This window comes from Malaclemys terrapin, chromosome 18 (assembly GCF_027887155.1).
Source record: "Malaclemys terrapin pileata isolate rMalTer1 chromosome 18, rMalTer1.hap1, whole genome shotgun sequence".
In the NCBI taxonomy this organism is placed as follows: domain Eukaryota; kingdom Metazoa; phylum Chordata; order Testudines; family Emydidae; genus Malaclemys; species Malaclemys terrapin.
Window position 1 is genome coordinate 12,330,629 of NC_071522.1, and position 17,808 is coordinate 12,348,436.

Here is a 17,808-nt window from a genome sequence, read left to right on the forward strand (position 1 = left end):
GTCTTTATCGCTGAAAGTAGTAGTGCTAAGTTAACATGAAAACACTTACACAGCCCCATAACATTGTCACCTTGTGGTCCTTTAACTCCAGTGTTTAGCTTCATTCTGAAGCATCATAAATCGACACTATTTGTCTCATGAAACACATTTTTTGGTAGCTACAAATTTGCAATGAGGTGCAGACATCTGGAGTAATTACCAACTTCCCTTATTGGTTCTCTGACAGCAGTTTCTATTGGCAAGAAGAGTTTCATGCTGGGGTGTTAACAGAGAAAATAATGGCAAATAAGGAAAAATAGCTGGTAGGGTCAGGCCAGAACCAGCATCTCAAATTCCTTTGAATTTTGGGAAGGACGCTGGGGTGAGCTGGCATTTGGAAGTGCCGACATTCTGTGATGAGTTGAAATATGCCAAATGGATCAGGCAGCCGGATTTCCAATTCCCCAGGTAAGCACAGGGAGGAGAATGCTGACGGAACAGAAAGTGGCCACAGGTGTAGGCTGATGGCTACAAGGGAAAGGGACAAGTCTTGAACAGTTGTCTGAGAAGGTAGGAAACCACTGTTGCAGGGGATACTTTTTACTGGAAAATGGATGAACTCTGAAGAATCAGACTGTTCAGGTCACGGAAAAACAGAGTCGGGTAGAGCAGGAGATATAATGGCAGGAGGTTAATGAACTGACACCAGCTCCAATTCAAGTCTGAGAGATGAGATCAAAGAGGTGCCCAAATCAATCAAACAGAGGTGTGGACTGGCCCGTCTCTCCTTTAAATAGCTCCGTCTGGCTTCTGAGGACAAGGGGCTTTGTTGATCAGAATAAAGAGGAACTGCGAGGATTAGACAACAGGCAAGTGTGTGCAATGCAGAGGAAATCCCCTCACACAACCCATACTGGCAAAAGGGAAATTGTATTAGCACCTCTCTGACTGCATGCAGTGCTACTTAGGAAGATGTTAACACTTTTCCCCTAGCTAGCCACCAATGCAGGACAGCGGCGTGCACTTTAGCAAGACTAGAAAACCTCAGTGCAGCATGCTTCTATGACCAAAGCACAGGCACCATCACAGCATCAGATCAGATTTTATCACAAGAGCCAGCAAATTAACCATCACAGCAGTACCCCATCTGTAAAACTGGGATAACAGAAATATTTCCCTACGTTGCAGGGGTATTGGGAGGAGAAATACTTGTAATTGTGATCCCAACAGTAATGAGATGATCCATAGATAAAATCCTGCTTGACTCAGAAACCAGATTTTGACCCCTGATGTTCAGCAGCGGAGGAATTCTCAGGACTTATATACAGAAACCTCCTGCACGTAGAAAAACAGAAAGCAAGTGGCCTTTGCTGCCAGGGTAGCAACATGGCAAATGCAAAGATAAAACATTAGTGCTAAACCCTGGGAGCTGTAGGGTTTTAGTAAGTGACACTTGGATTTGTTTCCTGCAGACAGAAAAACACAGCTGTTGTTTTTATTGACTGCACCATACTGGATTATTTGCATGGTATTAAAATACAATTGTACAAGTTACAGTTCATGGACCTAACATGCAACCTCATCAAGGCTTTTACCGCACAATGTGCTCTCCTTCTTTCAGGAGAAGTCACACCAGGTATGTCTACACTGTGATAAAAAACCCACGGCACTGAGTCTCAGAGCTCAGGTCAGCTTACTGCGGCTCTCGGGGCACAGGCTGTGGGGCTAAAAATAGCAGTGTAGATGTTTGGGCTCATGCTGGAGCCCGGGGTCTAAGACCCCACAAGGGGGGAAACATCTACATTGCAATTTGATTGCCCTGCAGTCTGAGTCAGCTGATCCAGGCCAGGCTGCAGGTCTTTATCACAGTGTAGACATACCAGCTCTAACCTATGGCCTTGCTTTCTGAATATAGCTTTAATTTACCCATAACATACCTGATGAGAGCAGACACAGCCTTGATTACTGAGTGAGGGGCAGGCTGACTGAGAGACTAATGGATTGGGAGCATTTTGGGAACGCAAACAATTTCAATTTCTTTAAAACAGCAGCCCTCACTTGACTAAAACTCCCATAGACTTCTATGGACGTCTTGCCTGCTTTGAGGGCCACGGGATTTGGTGGATAATTAATGATTACTAATTGCCCAGGTTTTCAGACGTGATTAGCGATTCTGGTTGCCCAACGGAAAGCAGCTCGATTTTCAGAGAGTGGGTGCTCAGCACTTTCTGAAAATCAGCCCCTTTTAAGGTGGCTCAGGTTGGCCACCCAAAAATGGAGGCATGCAAAATCCTGCTTGAAAATCTTGATTAGTCATAGCATAATAATAAACAGGTATTTAGAGAGGCACTCTTGCAATGGATATCACACGGCAATCTTCCAACTGGTTTTTCATGTGCACAGTACAAATGTGATCTAACTAGAAATCCCATAGCATTGTTACAGGCATTGTACAAACCCTTATTCAAAAGAGAGTCCCTGTCCCAAACAGCCTGTTTAACCCATTAAGCAAGTTTCCTAAAAGGGCCTAAATGTCCAGTCCCGCATGATGCTGAGCACGCTCCAATCCAGCAAAGCACTTAAGCACTTGCTTAATTTTAACCATATGTTTAGTCCCACTGAAGTCAACGAGACTGCATATGTAGGTAAGTGCTTCACTGGATTGGGGCCAGAGTGCAGGATCATGCCCAGAATGTTTTACCATATCTGGTCTTGTCAAATTTGCTTTTATGAGGTCTTTGGTTTCATGGTGAGGCTGTCACTTGTTTCTGAAAATGATCAAGGGGGAAGATTATTTTTTTCCCCTTTCAAGGCACCATCTTGCACGTCCGACCCTGGCAACATTTCCATCGACATCAATATGGGCCCAATGTTCAGAGGTGCTGAGCACGCACCGCGCCTGCTGACCTCAGGAAGAGTTCAGGGCGCTCATCCGCCCTTCTGAAAATCAAGCCCATGAGAAATGTTGCCTTCAGGACAGAGCCCTTAGCAAATTCAGTGCTGGTGAAAGGGGCTGTCTTGCCACTGTTGGCGAAAGAAAAACAAAAAGAGGAAAGCTGTGATGTGAGTAAAGGGCTGCAAAGACAAATGGTACTAAAATGTAGGGAGGCGTGGGTTGGAAAAGAAAATGAGAACAAGGCAAACAACGTTATCTAGAGAGAGAGAGGACTGGGGCGAATTCACACCTGGGGTAACTTCCTATGTAACTGAAGCCAGGTTGACCCACCACCTGCCATGCAGAGTATACAGATTCCAGACAGCTTGGCTAGCGCGGGTACCTTAAAAGGTTATCTAAATGACCTGGCTCCCACTTCAGAAGCATGCACACCCTCAAGGCAGTAATTTGTGCAGCATTAAGAGAGCAGCTTTCTAACAAGCTTCATGCGGAGGAAAAAGATTCTGGGAACTGCTTCATGCCGTTATATCATCGCCAAGGTTTTAGGCCCAAATGCAGCTGGGCCGTGACAAATGGCCCTCAAATGAGTGCAGACAAATGCTGCCAACACATTACTAACGTGCCCCTCCATAGCCTCACCCATGGGCAAACAAAACAGAAAAAAAGGGTGCAGGATCAGGTCCTTGGAACAGAAAGAACTGAGCCCCAAAAGATCACTCAGCCACATGACCAGATTTTACCACAAAACAATTTAATTCAAACATTGGTGGAAGATTCTTACCAAATTCACCGCAAGTATTTAACTCTTTTATCAGTGCAACAGGGTGGCCTGCTCCCAAAAGGAAGAGGGGCCCTGGAGCCAGCCAGCCCTGTGCTGAGGCAGTGCCCCTGTAAAAACAGGTGTTTGGGCACAGCAGAGAGGGTGATCAGAACCAGCTGCGAAGGGATCAGCTGATTTCCTGATGCGCTCCTGTTTCCTGTAAAGGCTGTAAGAGTGGGTCTAGGAGAAGCTCCAGGAAGTAGGATGGTTTCTAGAACAGGGGAATTCCCTCGCAGGTGTTTTCTAGGAGGACTGGTAAGGAAGCAGGGAGACTGGTAAGGAAGACCATGGGTCGGGGGAAATTAGCTGTTGGATTTATGTTGAAGTGATTTGTTCTGGGGTATGCTGAAGATTATTGGTCCTACTAGTACATAGTGCCCTGAAGAAAGTTCCTGAGCAGACTCTGGGTGTGGTGTTAATCCTCCGTGATCTGGAGACAGGCCAACAGCCTGCAAAAACAGAGAGAAACTTGTTCCTGGATGGCTTCAAGTATAGAAAATGGGATTCAGACGTTTGCTGCATTATTGAGCAAGTGTCTTAGGGTCCCTGGAGACCATTTTGTTTTCATTATTCACGGCAACATTTCAAATGTAATTGAAGTAAATAAGCAGTGGTGCAGGAGGGCAGAACTTGGCCCTATCTGGAGGAATTTCACGAGTGGTGTAAGCAAGGGCAGGGTTTGGTTTGTTTGTGAAGACACATTAATGGGCCATGATTCTGCATTTTTCTCAGGGGAAGTGAAGTCAGTGGAGTTACTCCTACTGGAAAACTGGTGTCGAATCAGTTATATCCTTCAAGAGGAAAATCCTAGGGGTTTTTTAATCCAAATAGGAATGGTATAGGGACTAAACAGTTTAGTGTAGCTAACAGAATGGGAGGAGTTCTATGAGCCAAACAAGCGGAGATCTATAGGTTTCTTAATAACTAACCTTACAGAATAGTTTTGCTACACTGTGTCTAATTTTAGTTTTATTAGTCTGGCTCGGGGCTGCCCGGGGGGCAAATGGAGCAATTTGCCCTGGGCCCCACAGGGGCCCCCATGAGAATATAGTATTCTATAGTATTGCGACTTTTTTTTTTTTTTTATGGAAGAGGCCCCCGAAATTGCTTTGCCCCAGGCCCCCTGAATCCTCTGGGTGGCCCTGGTCTGGCTGTGAATACTGGGGGCTCAATTCTCCACTTCCTCACACGGCTGTACATGTGGCGTAATGCTACTGAACTCAGTAGTTACACCAGTGTCCATGAGTGAGGAACCAGGTCCTTAATGCCCAGAGCTCATTCTGATTGGTAAATTGATGTCACATCCCTGCACCAATTCCCAACAGTACACAGGCAGGCCTTAATCACTGAATTCAACCAATGCTTGCATGACTCCTATCAAATGGGAGATAAATCAAGATTTTTGCCATTGGAACTTGGATAATCACTCTGTTGACTAGGCACAAGCCAAAACTGAGCCCGGCTTGCTCTTCCAGAGCAGTGTTTCTCTGCAGGGTGAGCAAGAGTAAGTGTAATGAAACTTGTTTTGGCCAGTAAACAGGTAAGACCCAAAATATATGCAGGGAGCAGGTCTGTGGGTGAATAAAGTGCCAAGTCAGCACAAACACTGCTCATAGTAGATCTGCACTTTAATATGGAACTTTAGAGCATCAGTTTCTTCAAATTAGACATGAAGGGTCTGTCTACACTGCCCAGATTACAGTGCAGCCGCGGCAGCGCTGTGACGTGAGCCGTGTAGACACGCTTTATCACAGGGGAGAGCTCTCTCCCAGCGACTTTAAACAAAAAACACCCCGAACGAGCGATGGTAGCTTTGCTGCTGGCGATAAAGCACTGTCTACACTGATGCTTTTCAGCACCAAAACTTTTGTCACTCGCGGGGTTCTGTGTGTGTGACTTTTCACACCCCTGAACGACTCAAGTTTTAGCGCTGAAAGTGGCAGTGTGTAGACAGCCTAAAGCAGAAACAACCAGCTCTAGTTGACACTTAAGAGTTGCATATAAAGACCTGCACTTAAATTGCGGTGAAGGAGATTTAGAATAGACATTAGAAAAACACTTCCTAAGGGTCAGGGTAGTTAAGCATTGGAACAAATCACCTAGGAAACTCCATCATTGGAGGTTTTTAGGAAGAGGTTAGACAAACGCTTGTCAGGGATGGTCTAGATCAGTAAGTTCTCAAATTGAGGAGCTTGGGGGGGAGGGGAGGGAACTTTATTAGAATCATAGAATCATAGAATATCAGAGTTGGAAGGGACCTCAAGAGGTCATCTAGTCCAACCCCCTGCTCAAAGCAGGACCAATTCCCAGCTAAATCATCCCAGCCAGGGCTTTGTCAAGCCGGGCCTTAAAAACCTCCAAGGAAGGAGACTCCACCACCTCCCTAGGTAACGCATTCCAGTGTTTCACCACCCTCCTAGTGAAATAGTTTTTCCTGATATCCAACCTGGACCTCCCCCACCGCAACTTGAGACCATTGCTCCTTGTTCTGTCATCTGCCACCACTGAGAACAGCCGAGCTCCATCCTCTTTGGAACCCCCCTTCAGGTAGTTGAAGGCTGCTATCAAATCCCCCCTCATTCTTCTCTTCTGGAGACTAAACAATCCCAGTTCTCTCAGCCTCTCCTCATAAGTCATGTGCTCCAGACCCCTAATCATTTTTGTTGCCCTCCGCTGGACTCTTTCCAATTTTTCCACATCCTTCTTGTAGTGTGGGGCCCAAAACTGGACACAGTATTCCAGATGAGGCCTCACCAATGTCGAATAAAGGGGAACGATCACGTTCCTCGATCTGCTGGCAATGCCCCTACTTATACAGCCCAAAATGCCGTTAGCCTTCTTGGCAACAAGAGCACACTGTTGACTCATATCCAGCTTCTCGTCCACTGTGACCCCTAGGTCCTTTTCAGCAGAACTGCTACCTAGCCATTCGGTCCCTAGTCTGTAGCAGTGCATGGGATTCTTCTGTCCTAAGTGCAGGACTCTGCACTTGTCCTTGTTGAACCTCATCAGGTTTTTTTCTGCCCAATCCTCTAATTTGTCTAGGTCCCTCTGTATCCGATCCCTACCCTCTACTGTATCTACCACGCCTCCTAGTTTAGTGTCATCTGCAAACTTGCTGAGAGTGCAGTCCACACCATCCTCCAGATCATTAATAAAGATATTAAACAAAACCGGCCCCAGGACCGACCCTTGGGGCACTCCACTTGAAACCGGCTGCCAACTAGACATGGAGCCATTGATCACTACCCGTTGAGCCCGACGATCTAGCCAGCTTTCTATCCACCTTACAGTCCATTTATCCAGCCCATACTTCTTTAACTTGGTGGCAAGAATACTGTGGGAGACAGTATCAAAAGCTTTGCTAAAGTCAAGAAATAACACATCCACTGCTTTCCCCTCATCCACAGAGCCAGTTATCTCATCATAGAAGGCAATTAGGTTAGTCAGGCACGACTTCCCCTTCGTGAATCCATGCTGACTGTTCCTGATCACTTTCCTTTCCTCTAAATGTTTCATAATTGATTCCTTGAGGACCTGCTCCATAATTTTTCCAGGGTCTGAGGTGAGGCTGACTGGCCTGTAGTTCCCCGGATCCTCCTTCTTCCCTTTTTCAAAGATGGGCACTACATTAGCCTTTTTCCAGTCATCTGGGACCTCCCCCGATCGCCATGAGTTTTCAAAAATAATGGCTAATGGCTCTGCAATCTCACCCGCCAACTCCTTTAGCACCCTCGGATGCAGCGCATCCGGCCCCATGGACTTGTGCACGTCCAGTTTTTCTAAATAGTCCCGAACCACTTCTTTCTCCACAGAGGGCTGGTCACCTTCTCCCCATGCTGTACTGCCCAGTGCAGCAATCTGGGAGCTGACCTTGTGCGTGAAGACAGAGGCAAAAAATCATTGAGTACATTAGCTTTTTCCACATCCTCGGTCACTAGGTTGCCTCCCTCATATTGCACACATTCAGAGCTGGGCAGCTGGAGAACAGTGGCTGCTCGCCAGGCGCCCAGCTCTGAAGGCAGCACCACCGCCAACAGCAGCAGAGAAGTAAGAGTGCATCTTCTTGAGTGCTATCTATTATACCTTATCTAAAAACTACTCTCATATGTGAGGAGAGAGAGAGAGAGATCTGTTTTCTAGAGCACTCCTGCACCAACACTACCTATAACAAGTTTCAGAGTAGTAGCCGTGTTAGTCTGTATCCGCAAAAAGAACAGGAGTACTTGTGGCACCTTAGAGACTAACAAATGTATTAGAGCATAAGCTTTCATGGACTACAGCCCGCATCCGAAGAAGTGGGCTGTAGTCCACGAAAGCTTATGCTCTAATACATTTGTTAGTCTCTAAGGTGCCACAAGTTCTCCTGTTCTTTTTACCTATAACAAAATACTGTGGACTCCTTCAATGAGGGCCCTATCCTGCATGGTACTTAACACCATCTGTCAGTGCCCATTGTCCCCTGTCTATATCGGTGGGAGTCAAAAGCACTGAATGCTTCATAGGAGGCGCTCAGCATGTTATGGAATCTATCCCTATGGGGTCAGTTGCACCTAGCCCTGCTCAGGTGCACTAGGGAGGAAGAGCAGAGGTCAAACATACTGCAGCGATGGGTGACAGTACAGACCCTTGAACCATAAACCCTCAAAACAAAGTTAGAATATAAGGGTGGTCACTAGTGGTGCTGCAGTAGGCTAGTGGCAGACTCACTATGCCCTCCGCATTATGATCCCAGGGCCCAGCACGCCAGCCAGCAGTGCTTGTTCCACAGGGGAAGAGTACGCCTTGCACTTTATTCCAAGGTGGCAGGACAGCTGTGCTTGCCTGGTGTACTTCCCCAGCACACACCGGGGCATTGTTCCTGCTGCAGGCTGTGGTTTAATGCCCCAACTGAACTCAAACCTGGCATTGTTTGCATGCGGCCTTTCTGCAGTGGAATAATACACCCACAGCCTTATCAGAAAACCTGCTTTAGCTCAGAGGGTTCTCCCCCCTCCGCCTAATCAGTGCATAAATCTCTCTATGCAGCAGACCTAAAAAGGCATTACACACGAGCTGTTGTAAAATACATGGATGGAGTCACGTCTGCCTTCCTTCCCAACTCCAGATACTCTCCTGTATCCAGTTAGGGTGAAATTCAGCCTGACATCCTGGGCTCCGACGTGGCTCTCTGTACCACGTAAGCCCCACATACGGGAGAGCATGCCTGGGGGAGCACAGAGAAAGGAATACTCGGAGCTCCAGTGACAGGCTCTAGGTTGGCTCCAAATGAGCTGGTGCCGAGCAGGACTTGAGAACAGATCAGGTGCACTGAAATCCACGACTTGGTGGTCAAGTGACTCAAATCCCCACATAGATGGCTAGGAGGGTTGGTGACTTTTCTGCTACTCGGCAGTGTTGCTCAGGTGTATCAAGCGTGGATTCTGGTCATCCTTCCTGTCTTGTCATGGGGCTGCTGTAACTGTATCTGCAAATTATCTATTACTTGTATTGCAGTCGCGCCAAAGGGCCCCAGACAAGATCAGCGATCTGTTGTGCTAGGATATTGTAACAAACAGACATAAAGACATGAGGTGAAATCCTTCACCCAGGGCCCCCACTCCAATGAGCTTAAAATCTAATTCTCTGAGGAAAGCAGGAGTACAAGCAACAAGTATGTGGTAGCTCAGGACATACACTGGACCCTCGCTAGAACACGGGATTTGGGATCCAGGCACAGTACCACGTTAAAGCGGGGACTTCGTTAAAATGAATTGCAATTAAATTTGGGATCCATGGCTGCGACCGCGTTATATGCAAATTTGCGCTATAGAGACGTGCGTTCTAGCGAGGGTCTGGTGTACTAAATTTAAGCTGTGAATCACCTCCTGACAACTGTGTAATGAACACTCCTCCCCAAAAGCTCACACCTTAGTAGCAATTGGTCATCCTGACCAAATGGTGCCCCAGGCAAGGAACAGCTTCGGTGCCCCCTCCCCTGCATTGCCTTAGGAGGCCATTTCACAACTTTGATGCATGATTTATCCCTGTCAGATAAGATGATACATTTGCATGCTAGGACCTGTAAATCTGTATTTATTCATGCCATATTTAAGCAAATAAATTCCTCAGTTCTGCACTGGGACAATCACTACTGCCTAAAGCCCAGAGTGTGTTGTTCTGTTTCAGATATTTTTCCCATCAAATTTGCCCCTTGCTGCAAGCTAGATTGCAACTGAGTTTTTCACTTCCTATACTGGGCTTCTGAAAACTTCTTCAGGAGCATCTTTTATTTTCTGCAGGGTAAAACAGTATTAGGGAGAGCAAAGGTCTATGATCCCCATTTCGTGTTAAGCATAGCAAAAGAAGTAATGGTATTTCTTTTATATTGTTGTGTAGATAGGGGTTCAATAGCGATCTCTGGCATATCATTAAATATGTACTTTTATTAGTTGCTACTTACACTCTTCAAATGTTAAAACACAAGTATACTTTCACAATTACACAATAAAACAAGGTTCACAATATCACAGCTAGGCTCTCACTTCACTTTGTTCTTATATCTCACTGACTGACTGGCAGCACCCTGCCCCGTATATACCCACGAGGGCAGGGCTGACAACATTCTAGGAGGTTTGAGGAAAATGTAGTTCTCAAAAAATCTGGAAGGTTCCACAAGATTCTACTAAGGTCCAGAACATTCTAGGAGGCTAGTGAAAAATGAATCCCCATAGAATGTCTGAAGAAACATGTTTCAAGTATTCCCTTGCATTCCTATTTTCCCTTCTGTCACTAACAACAAAAACAGCACTCCCAGCCTGGCACCCCCAGGCTATTGCCTGGGTCCCCTGCCCTTAAATCCAGCCCTATATATGGCTGTATTTGCTCACTCATAATTTAATCTTTAATTTTTTTTCAGGAACACCTCAATTTGCAGCATAGGACTACCTTGCAGTAACTGGGCCAGAGGGAGCTATATTGATCTACCCCATTGGCTCATTTTCTCTGGGTAGCCCAAAGTTGTGAATGGATTGGGGAAGGGGGGGGGAGCCAGAAAAGTCTTGTAGCAGAAGAAGTCCAAGTGCTTGCAAGTGTCTCCACTTGGTTGAGTGATGGTTGGAAAAACTGTTTATTCCCCTCCCCACGCGCGCGCGCACACACACACAGTTTCAAATTAAAATTTAACTTTTTTTAAAAAGTGACTTTTTTATGGGAAAATTTTGAAATAATTTGAACGGAAGCATTGGTTTTGATTCAGTTATCAAAAATAGATATCAAAATTTCAGATGTTTGGGGGTCCCCCCACTTCTTAGCACTGAATGTACTAGGCACATAGGAACTGCCAGACTGGATCAGACCCCAGGCCCATGTAACCTAAGATGCTGTCACCCAGAGTGGTCGGTACCAGGTGCTTCAGAAGGAGGAAGCTGTAAGGCAGATATGGGATAATCTGCTCCCCCCACTCTGAGAATGTATGTCTGGAATCTTTCACTTTCCTCTTTGTCTTTGCTTTTTTAACTCTCCAAATTTTCAAAACTTCCTCAGCTTCTGAAAAGCTAGAGTTGCAGAGTTTCATTTTTCTCTTTACTCTGTCACTTATTCATTTTATTGTCCTGGGGGTGGAGGGAGACAAGAAAAAAGGAGAAACAAATTTGATATTTTTGGAAAACTTTAGGTTGGAAAAACAAAAGTCCTAACATTTTCCTGTGGAAAGTTTTGGTTTAGATAAAACTCCGTTTGGGGGCAGGAAACTTGTGTTGGTTGAAAAACTTCAACCAGCTCTAGAATCTTGCTTGATCCTGCAGTGGGAAGTAAAGAACCAAAATCTGGAGGTGACAGACATGATCATACTTTTAAAGAATGGGTCTAACAAGTTCAAACCTGAATTTTCCCAAACTTTGGGAGTGTGTCACTCTAGATTGGAACTTCGCCAGAGTTCACAGGTATGCTGTTTGGGGGCTGAGCTAACATGGCAGGTTCTTGTGTTGATCCACTTTGTAAAGTGTCCAACACAGAATTCCTGTTCACGCGCTGTGGTAGGTGTTGCTCATTAACTCCACCTGGGAGGTGAGAGTGACTCTTCCGGCAGAGGAAACTAAAGTCTGAGACAGGAAGGCCTTGGACAAAAACCAAGTACAGCCTAGCTTTCTTCCCACAGTTACTTCAACTGCTGTCAAGGAACCCCAGGCAGAGGGCTGTGTTCACGCACTAATTCTATGCGCACAAATGTGCATGTGATGGATTCAAGCAGGGTAAAGGATTGTGCCTTTCATAGGGGTTTTGGTACAGGCTCCTCTTTCTAGCTTATATGGACACAAGAACGATGTCCTCTTGCAGTGGGCACCTTTACATGCCGGAATCTGAAACTGGATACATACGGTTCTCTTTATCACGATAACAGAACAACCAAAAACCACCCTAAATAAAAGGTAGTATGTCAGCAGTAAATAAATAAATATATGGAGCTATACCTATCTCATAGAACTGGAAGGGACTCCAAAAAGTCATTGAGTCCAGCCCCCTGCCTTCACTAGCAGGACCAAGTACTGATTTTTTTGCCCCAGATCCCTAAGTGGCCCCCTCGAGGATTGAACTCACAAGCCTGGGTTTAGCAGGCCAATGCTCAAACTATTGGGAGGGAAGGAGTTTCCAGACATGGGAACCTTAATCCTTCATTTGAATAATCATATTGGCCTGAAGTATCAGAGGGGTAGCCGTGTTAGTCTGAATCTGTAAAAAGCAACAGAGGGTCCTATGGCACCTTTGAGACTAACAGGAGTATTGGGAGCATAAGCTTTCGTGGGTAAGAACCTTCATCTGAAGAAGTGAGGTTCTTACCCACGAAAGCTTATGCTCCCAATACTTCTGTTAGTCTCAAAGGTGCCATAGGACCCTCTGTTGCTTTTTACATATTGGCCTGGAAGCACCTAAAATGGGCAGGCTCCTGTTAGGCCAGATTTTCAAACATGGGACCCTATGTTAGCTTTTCATTCACATAGAAAGTCGTTCTTTTTCCTTCCCTCTCCAGCAGGGCTGGTGAATGAGATCAGAGAGTGAAATCCTGGTTGTGTTGAAGTCAATAGCATATTCCCCACTGATGTCAGTGGGGTCAGGATTTCACCTTTTCAGTATGTCTGCACTGTAGTCAGAGGTGTGACTGCAGCTAGTCTAAGCATCCCCACATAGCTTGAATCTAGCTAGCGCCGCTAAAAATAGCCGTGAAATTGCACCGGCGCAGATGTTGGCACGGACTGGACACGCCCACCTAGAACCCTGGGCACATACCCATTGCCTGCCTGCCAGGGCTCTATGCTGTTGTGGCGTTGCTACTATTTTTAGCTGTAGTAGTTGGATGAAAATGTGTGTGTGTTGTGTGCCCACACCGATGGCAGTCACAACTCCAGCTGCAGCGTAGACATACCAATAGAGGAGCACTAAGGGGGGGACTCTTTTGGAGGCATTTCCACCAAACTGCTGACATGAGCAGAACTCCACGGAGGGTTCGTGTTGGTCTCCGGTGATGTGCGTGCTTAAAAATGAAACCGACCCCTAAAATCACTTTCAACAATTGGTATCCTCCAGCTGTTCCCCCAAGACTTCAGTAGCCCCTGTGCACTACAGAAACATACCAGGCGCTCTCATCCCTGCACAAGTCAAAGCCATCCATCATATTAGTATAAATTCAATACTTTTGTTGTCTTTTAGAGCTGCTCGAGGTAGCTCCAGCTGTAAGTGCTTTCTCACCTCTCCTTAGGGGATCTGCAAAGCCAGCTGCTCTGAATGACATCACTGGTAACTGGGAATGACAGCTCAGGCCAAGAGCTGTCTGAAACATAGTACAGAACCAGTGACCTGCGGTAAGCTGAAGCTAAGAAATCCAACCCCATTTTCATAGCACTAGCAGCATGCACTACAGATACAGATTAACATGCAGCTGGGATGGGGGAAGCTATACTACTGTAAATAATGGAAGCCCAAGACTCTTCCACTGTAAGTTTCCACCATCTTCTTTGGAAAATACAAAACGATGGGCCCGACCTTGCATTTTGGCGGTGCTCAGTGGGTTAAATTCGATTCTCACATGCACGTGGCAAAATAAAGAGCCAGCAGAACAGAGGAGTGTGATGCCTTGAGAAGAAAGCTTCCATGAGAGAACTAAAAAGGGTGGGTTTCTTCTGCTAGGCAACTTACTAAAGAGGGAGAAATAGAGCTGTGAGGCAGCATGGTGAATTACATAGGGCCCTGCACTGGGATTTGAGACACATGGCCCTGCCACTAGGTTGCTGTGTAACCTTGGGCAAGTCACTTGGTCTCTATCTTGTCCCTTTAAACTATAACCTCTTTGGGACGGGGACTGCCCCTTACTGTGTCTACATGCAGTACTTAGCACAATGGGGCCTTGTTCTCAGCTGGGTCTTGTACTGATGAATGTGGTGACAGTAGCGCCTAATAGTAATGACACGAAAAATGCAATATTTTAGTTTTGCAGAGCTGGGTTCACAAAAGTCTGGTGGCTCCCCAATAGCTATTAACATCCCAAACATGCTACTGGATACAAAGCCATTTTTTGTTTGAAAATGAACCAACTTTCACTTTTTAAAGCATCCTTTTTCTTTAGTGACTTGCAAAAATTTCCTAATTTTAATTCATAACAATGCACAGGAAAAGATTTGCACAGCTTTGCACTTTAATATGTGTGTTGCACATTTCTATTAATCAGTCCTTTCCTACACTAAGAAAATGCTTCAGTCTCCATTCCCCACCATCCCCAATTTCAAAGATGGGGAAACCGAGGCAGAGAGGGTAGCTAGTGTCAGAGCACCCAATCCATTGCCCATTGAAGTTAAATATTTCTACCAACTTCAGTGGGCATGGTCTGTTTATGGCCCCATTACCATAGTATCTGAGCACTTCACAATCTTTATACTGATCCTTACAATACTCCTATGAGGTAGGAAAGTGGTGCTATTCCAGTTTTACAGATGAGGGATTAAATGACTTGCCCAGGGTCACAAAGGAAGTCTGTGGCAGAGCAAGGATTTGCACCAAGGTCTTGAGTTCTAGACTAGCACCTGAATCACTGGACTATTCTTTTTCTCTGAACTATTCTCATCCTTATTGTGAGCAGGATTGGACCCAGAAATACATGCATTAGTAATACAAACAAAACAGCTAGCAGTATATCAATTTTTGGTATTCTTGTGTTTCTTTTCCCTACTCCGGAGGTAAAGTCAATGGGGCCAGAATTTCACCTTAGGGGTCATGTCCCACAATAATAGTAGCTACTTCTCAGTCAAAGAAAATATATGAACTACCCCTATTTTCTATTCGCTTATATCATATTGCATAATATAATTCATGAACAAGAGTCAAGCCACTTCTGCCCAGATATCAGACGCACCCCTAGTGAACTGGAGATATCTCCACTGATTCTACACCAAATTATGGATTGCAAAGTGTTAATTTCTAGCAGTAAAAAGGAAATATTGCTGATCCTAATGGAACTGTAACTAGAACATATATTGGTCTGTTGTAGCCAGGCAATGATACTGTGTCCAGCACCATGCTATCTGAGGGCCATCTAGTAGTACACTTGCATCTGTTGGATGTGGTTCTTGTCATCAGTGAACAGCCATGAGACTTTTAAAAAATTGTTTCTAGCTGCCCATGTTACCTGTGTGGTGGTTTGGTTTGGTTTCATTGCAAGTCTTGTGATATATGAAGCCTTAGCTCTGGGAGTCATGTAGATTATCTAAGAATCTCAGTTGTCCTTTTAAAAAAAGGAAGTGTCTGGTTCCCAGGGCTGCAGACAAAAGCTTGAAAATGTGACCCAAGTGTTCAAAACCCAGGTGGCAAAAAATCTTTTTTTTTTAAAATCTTGTGATTTATTTATTTTTATGGTGGGAGTTAGCAATACTGAGTTTAGCCGATCTCTTTCTGGTCTATAGTCCTGACCTAAAATCCTCAGGACTCAGTGGAAAGATTCCCATTAAATTAATCCCATCTCCTAGAACCAGAAGGGACCAAAGATCTTCAAGTCCAGCCCCCTGTCTTCACTAGCAGGACCAATTTTGATTTTGCCCCATATCCCTAAGTGGCCCCCTCAAGGATTGAGCTCACAACCCTGGGTTTAGCAGGCCAATGCTCAAACCACTGAGCAATCCCTTCCCCCATTCACTTGAGTGGGCTTTGAATCAGGAGCTGTGAGATGTGTTATGTATGTACAACAAGTCCAATCCTTAAGCACGTCTCTAGTCCAGTAGTTTTCAAACTTTATTTTTTTTCTGGCGACCCAGTTAAAGAAAATTGTTGATGCCCACAACCCAATGGAGATGGGGATGAGGAGTTTGGGATGTGGGAGGGGCTCAGGGCTGGGGCAGAGGTTTGGGGTGCAGGGGTGAGGGGTTCAAGGGTGGGGCCAGGAATGAGGGGTTATGGGTGTGGGAAGGGACTCTGGGCCGGGGCAGGGGTTTGGGGTGCAGGATGGGGTCAGGGCTCTGGGCTGGGGGGTGCAGGCTCTGGGATGAGGCATTTGGGGTGCAGGAGGGGGCTCCAGGTTTGGGGGTGGCTCAGGGCTGGGGCAGGAGATAGGGGTGCGGGGGGTGAAGGCTCTGGGATGGGGCCGGGGATGAGGGGTTTGGGTTGCAGGAGCGGGCTCCAGGTTTGGGGGACTCAGGGCTGGGACAGGGGGTTGGGGCACAGGGTTGGAGTGCGGGCTTACCTCCGGTGGCTCCCTGTCAGCGTCACAGCAGGGGTGCTAAGGCAGGCTTCCTGCTTGTCCTGGTACCACAGACTGTGGTGCACCCCAGCAGCAGGTCCGGCTCCTAGACGGAAGCGCGCAAGCGGCTCCGCGCAGCTCTCGCCTGCAGGCACCACCACCCCTCGCCCCCATTGGCCGGTTCCTAGCCAATGGGAATGTGGAGCCGATGCTTGGGGTGGGGGCAGCACATGGAGCCCTGTGGCCCCCGAACGCATGAGCCGGACCTGCTGCTGGCTGCTTCCGGGGCGCAGCGCGGTGTCAGAACTGGTAGGGACTAGCCTGCCTTAGCCGGGCAGCACCGCCAACGGGACTTTTAATGGCCCAGTCGGTGGTGCTGACCAGAGCCGCCGCGACCCAGTGCCTTCCATTCCGTGACCCAGTTCTGGGTCATGACCCGCAGTTTGAAAACCACTGATCTAGTTTATAAGAAAATCTCCATTATCTTCACCAAGAGATTTCCCTAAGGACTGAGTGAAGTCTGACAACGCATTTTGGGAGTTAGTTGTAGCAACTGGGCTTGTTGGACCTTTGTGGAAGCATGAAATGAGTTGAGGTGAGCCTGTGAAGAGTGAGCAGATCTTCCTAGGGCGATGCCTTTGGAAGATTGCAACAAAGGAAACTGCCCCATAAAACAATCGTGGCTCAACTCAGTCCGGTCCAGTCACTTGATCTCCAGATCACCCTACAGATCGCTCTGCAGGAGGCAATGACGCTGACACTTGCCCATGGTCAAGCTTTTTAAAAGCTCTCCACGGTTCCCAGCCAAAGGCCCTTTAAATAGGGTTCGTACTCACACATGCACTGGTCCAGAGCCTCAGTTACCTCAGAACAGTTTTGTGCTTCTCCACTGACTTAAACTACCTCCCCTAGCCCCTGCATACTCTATTGGGCATCAGGTGATCCTTGTGACCGACATGGGGGCCCTGATGGGGTGGGAAAGGTGTCCGTTGTCTGACTGCGACCTCCAGGTGGCAGGGGCTGTACCTGGCCCTCTGTTCTTTGTACTGTAATAAACAATTTGTCTGGGTATCGTGTTTCGGGCAGAGTTTCTGCTCAACTCTGTGGGGTTTCCCTGTGCCAAGCTACTGAGAAAGCACTTTTATCTGCTCTTGCAAGTTTATGACCTTGGAATGACAGCATAACAGCCTTATCCTCAGAGCCATACCACTGTCCTGCGGGGGGGCGAGGTGCCCAGGGACTCCCCCTTCTGGAGATCACTAAATCACCCCTGACAGGAAGGAATTCTATTGCTGCTCATAAAAAGGCTCCTGAAGAGATGGCTTCATTTTGCCTTTGGAGCACACCAAGGGGCGCACACAGTTTCCTTGGGCAAGGATTCCTCTGGACGGCTCTCCCAACTTCTTTCCTCATTCA

The 17,808-nt window shown here is 46.7% G+C and overlaps 1 protein-coding gene across 1 annotated transcript in view; it reads right to left on the bottom strand.

Moving 5' to 3' along the window:
* Window positions 1-17,808, bottom strand: part of SMTNL2 (smoothelin like 2) — a 51,318-nt gene that overhangs the window by 32,004 nt on the left and 1,506 nt on the right. The window lies entirely within an intron of this gene.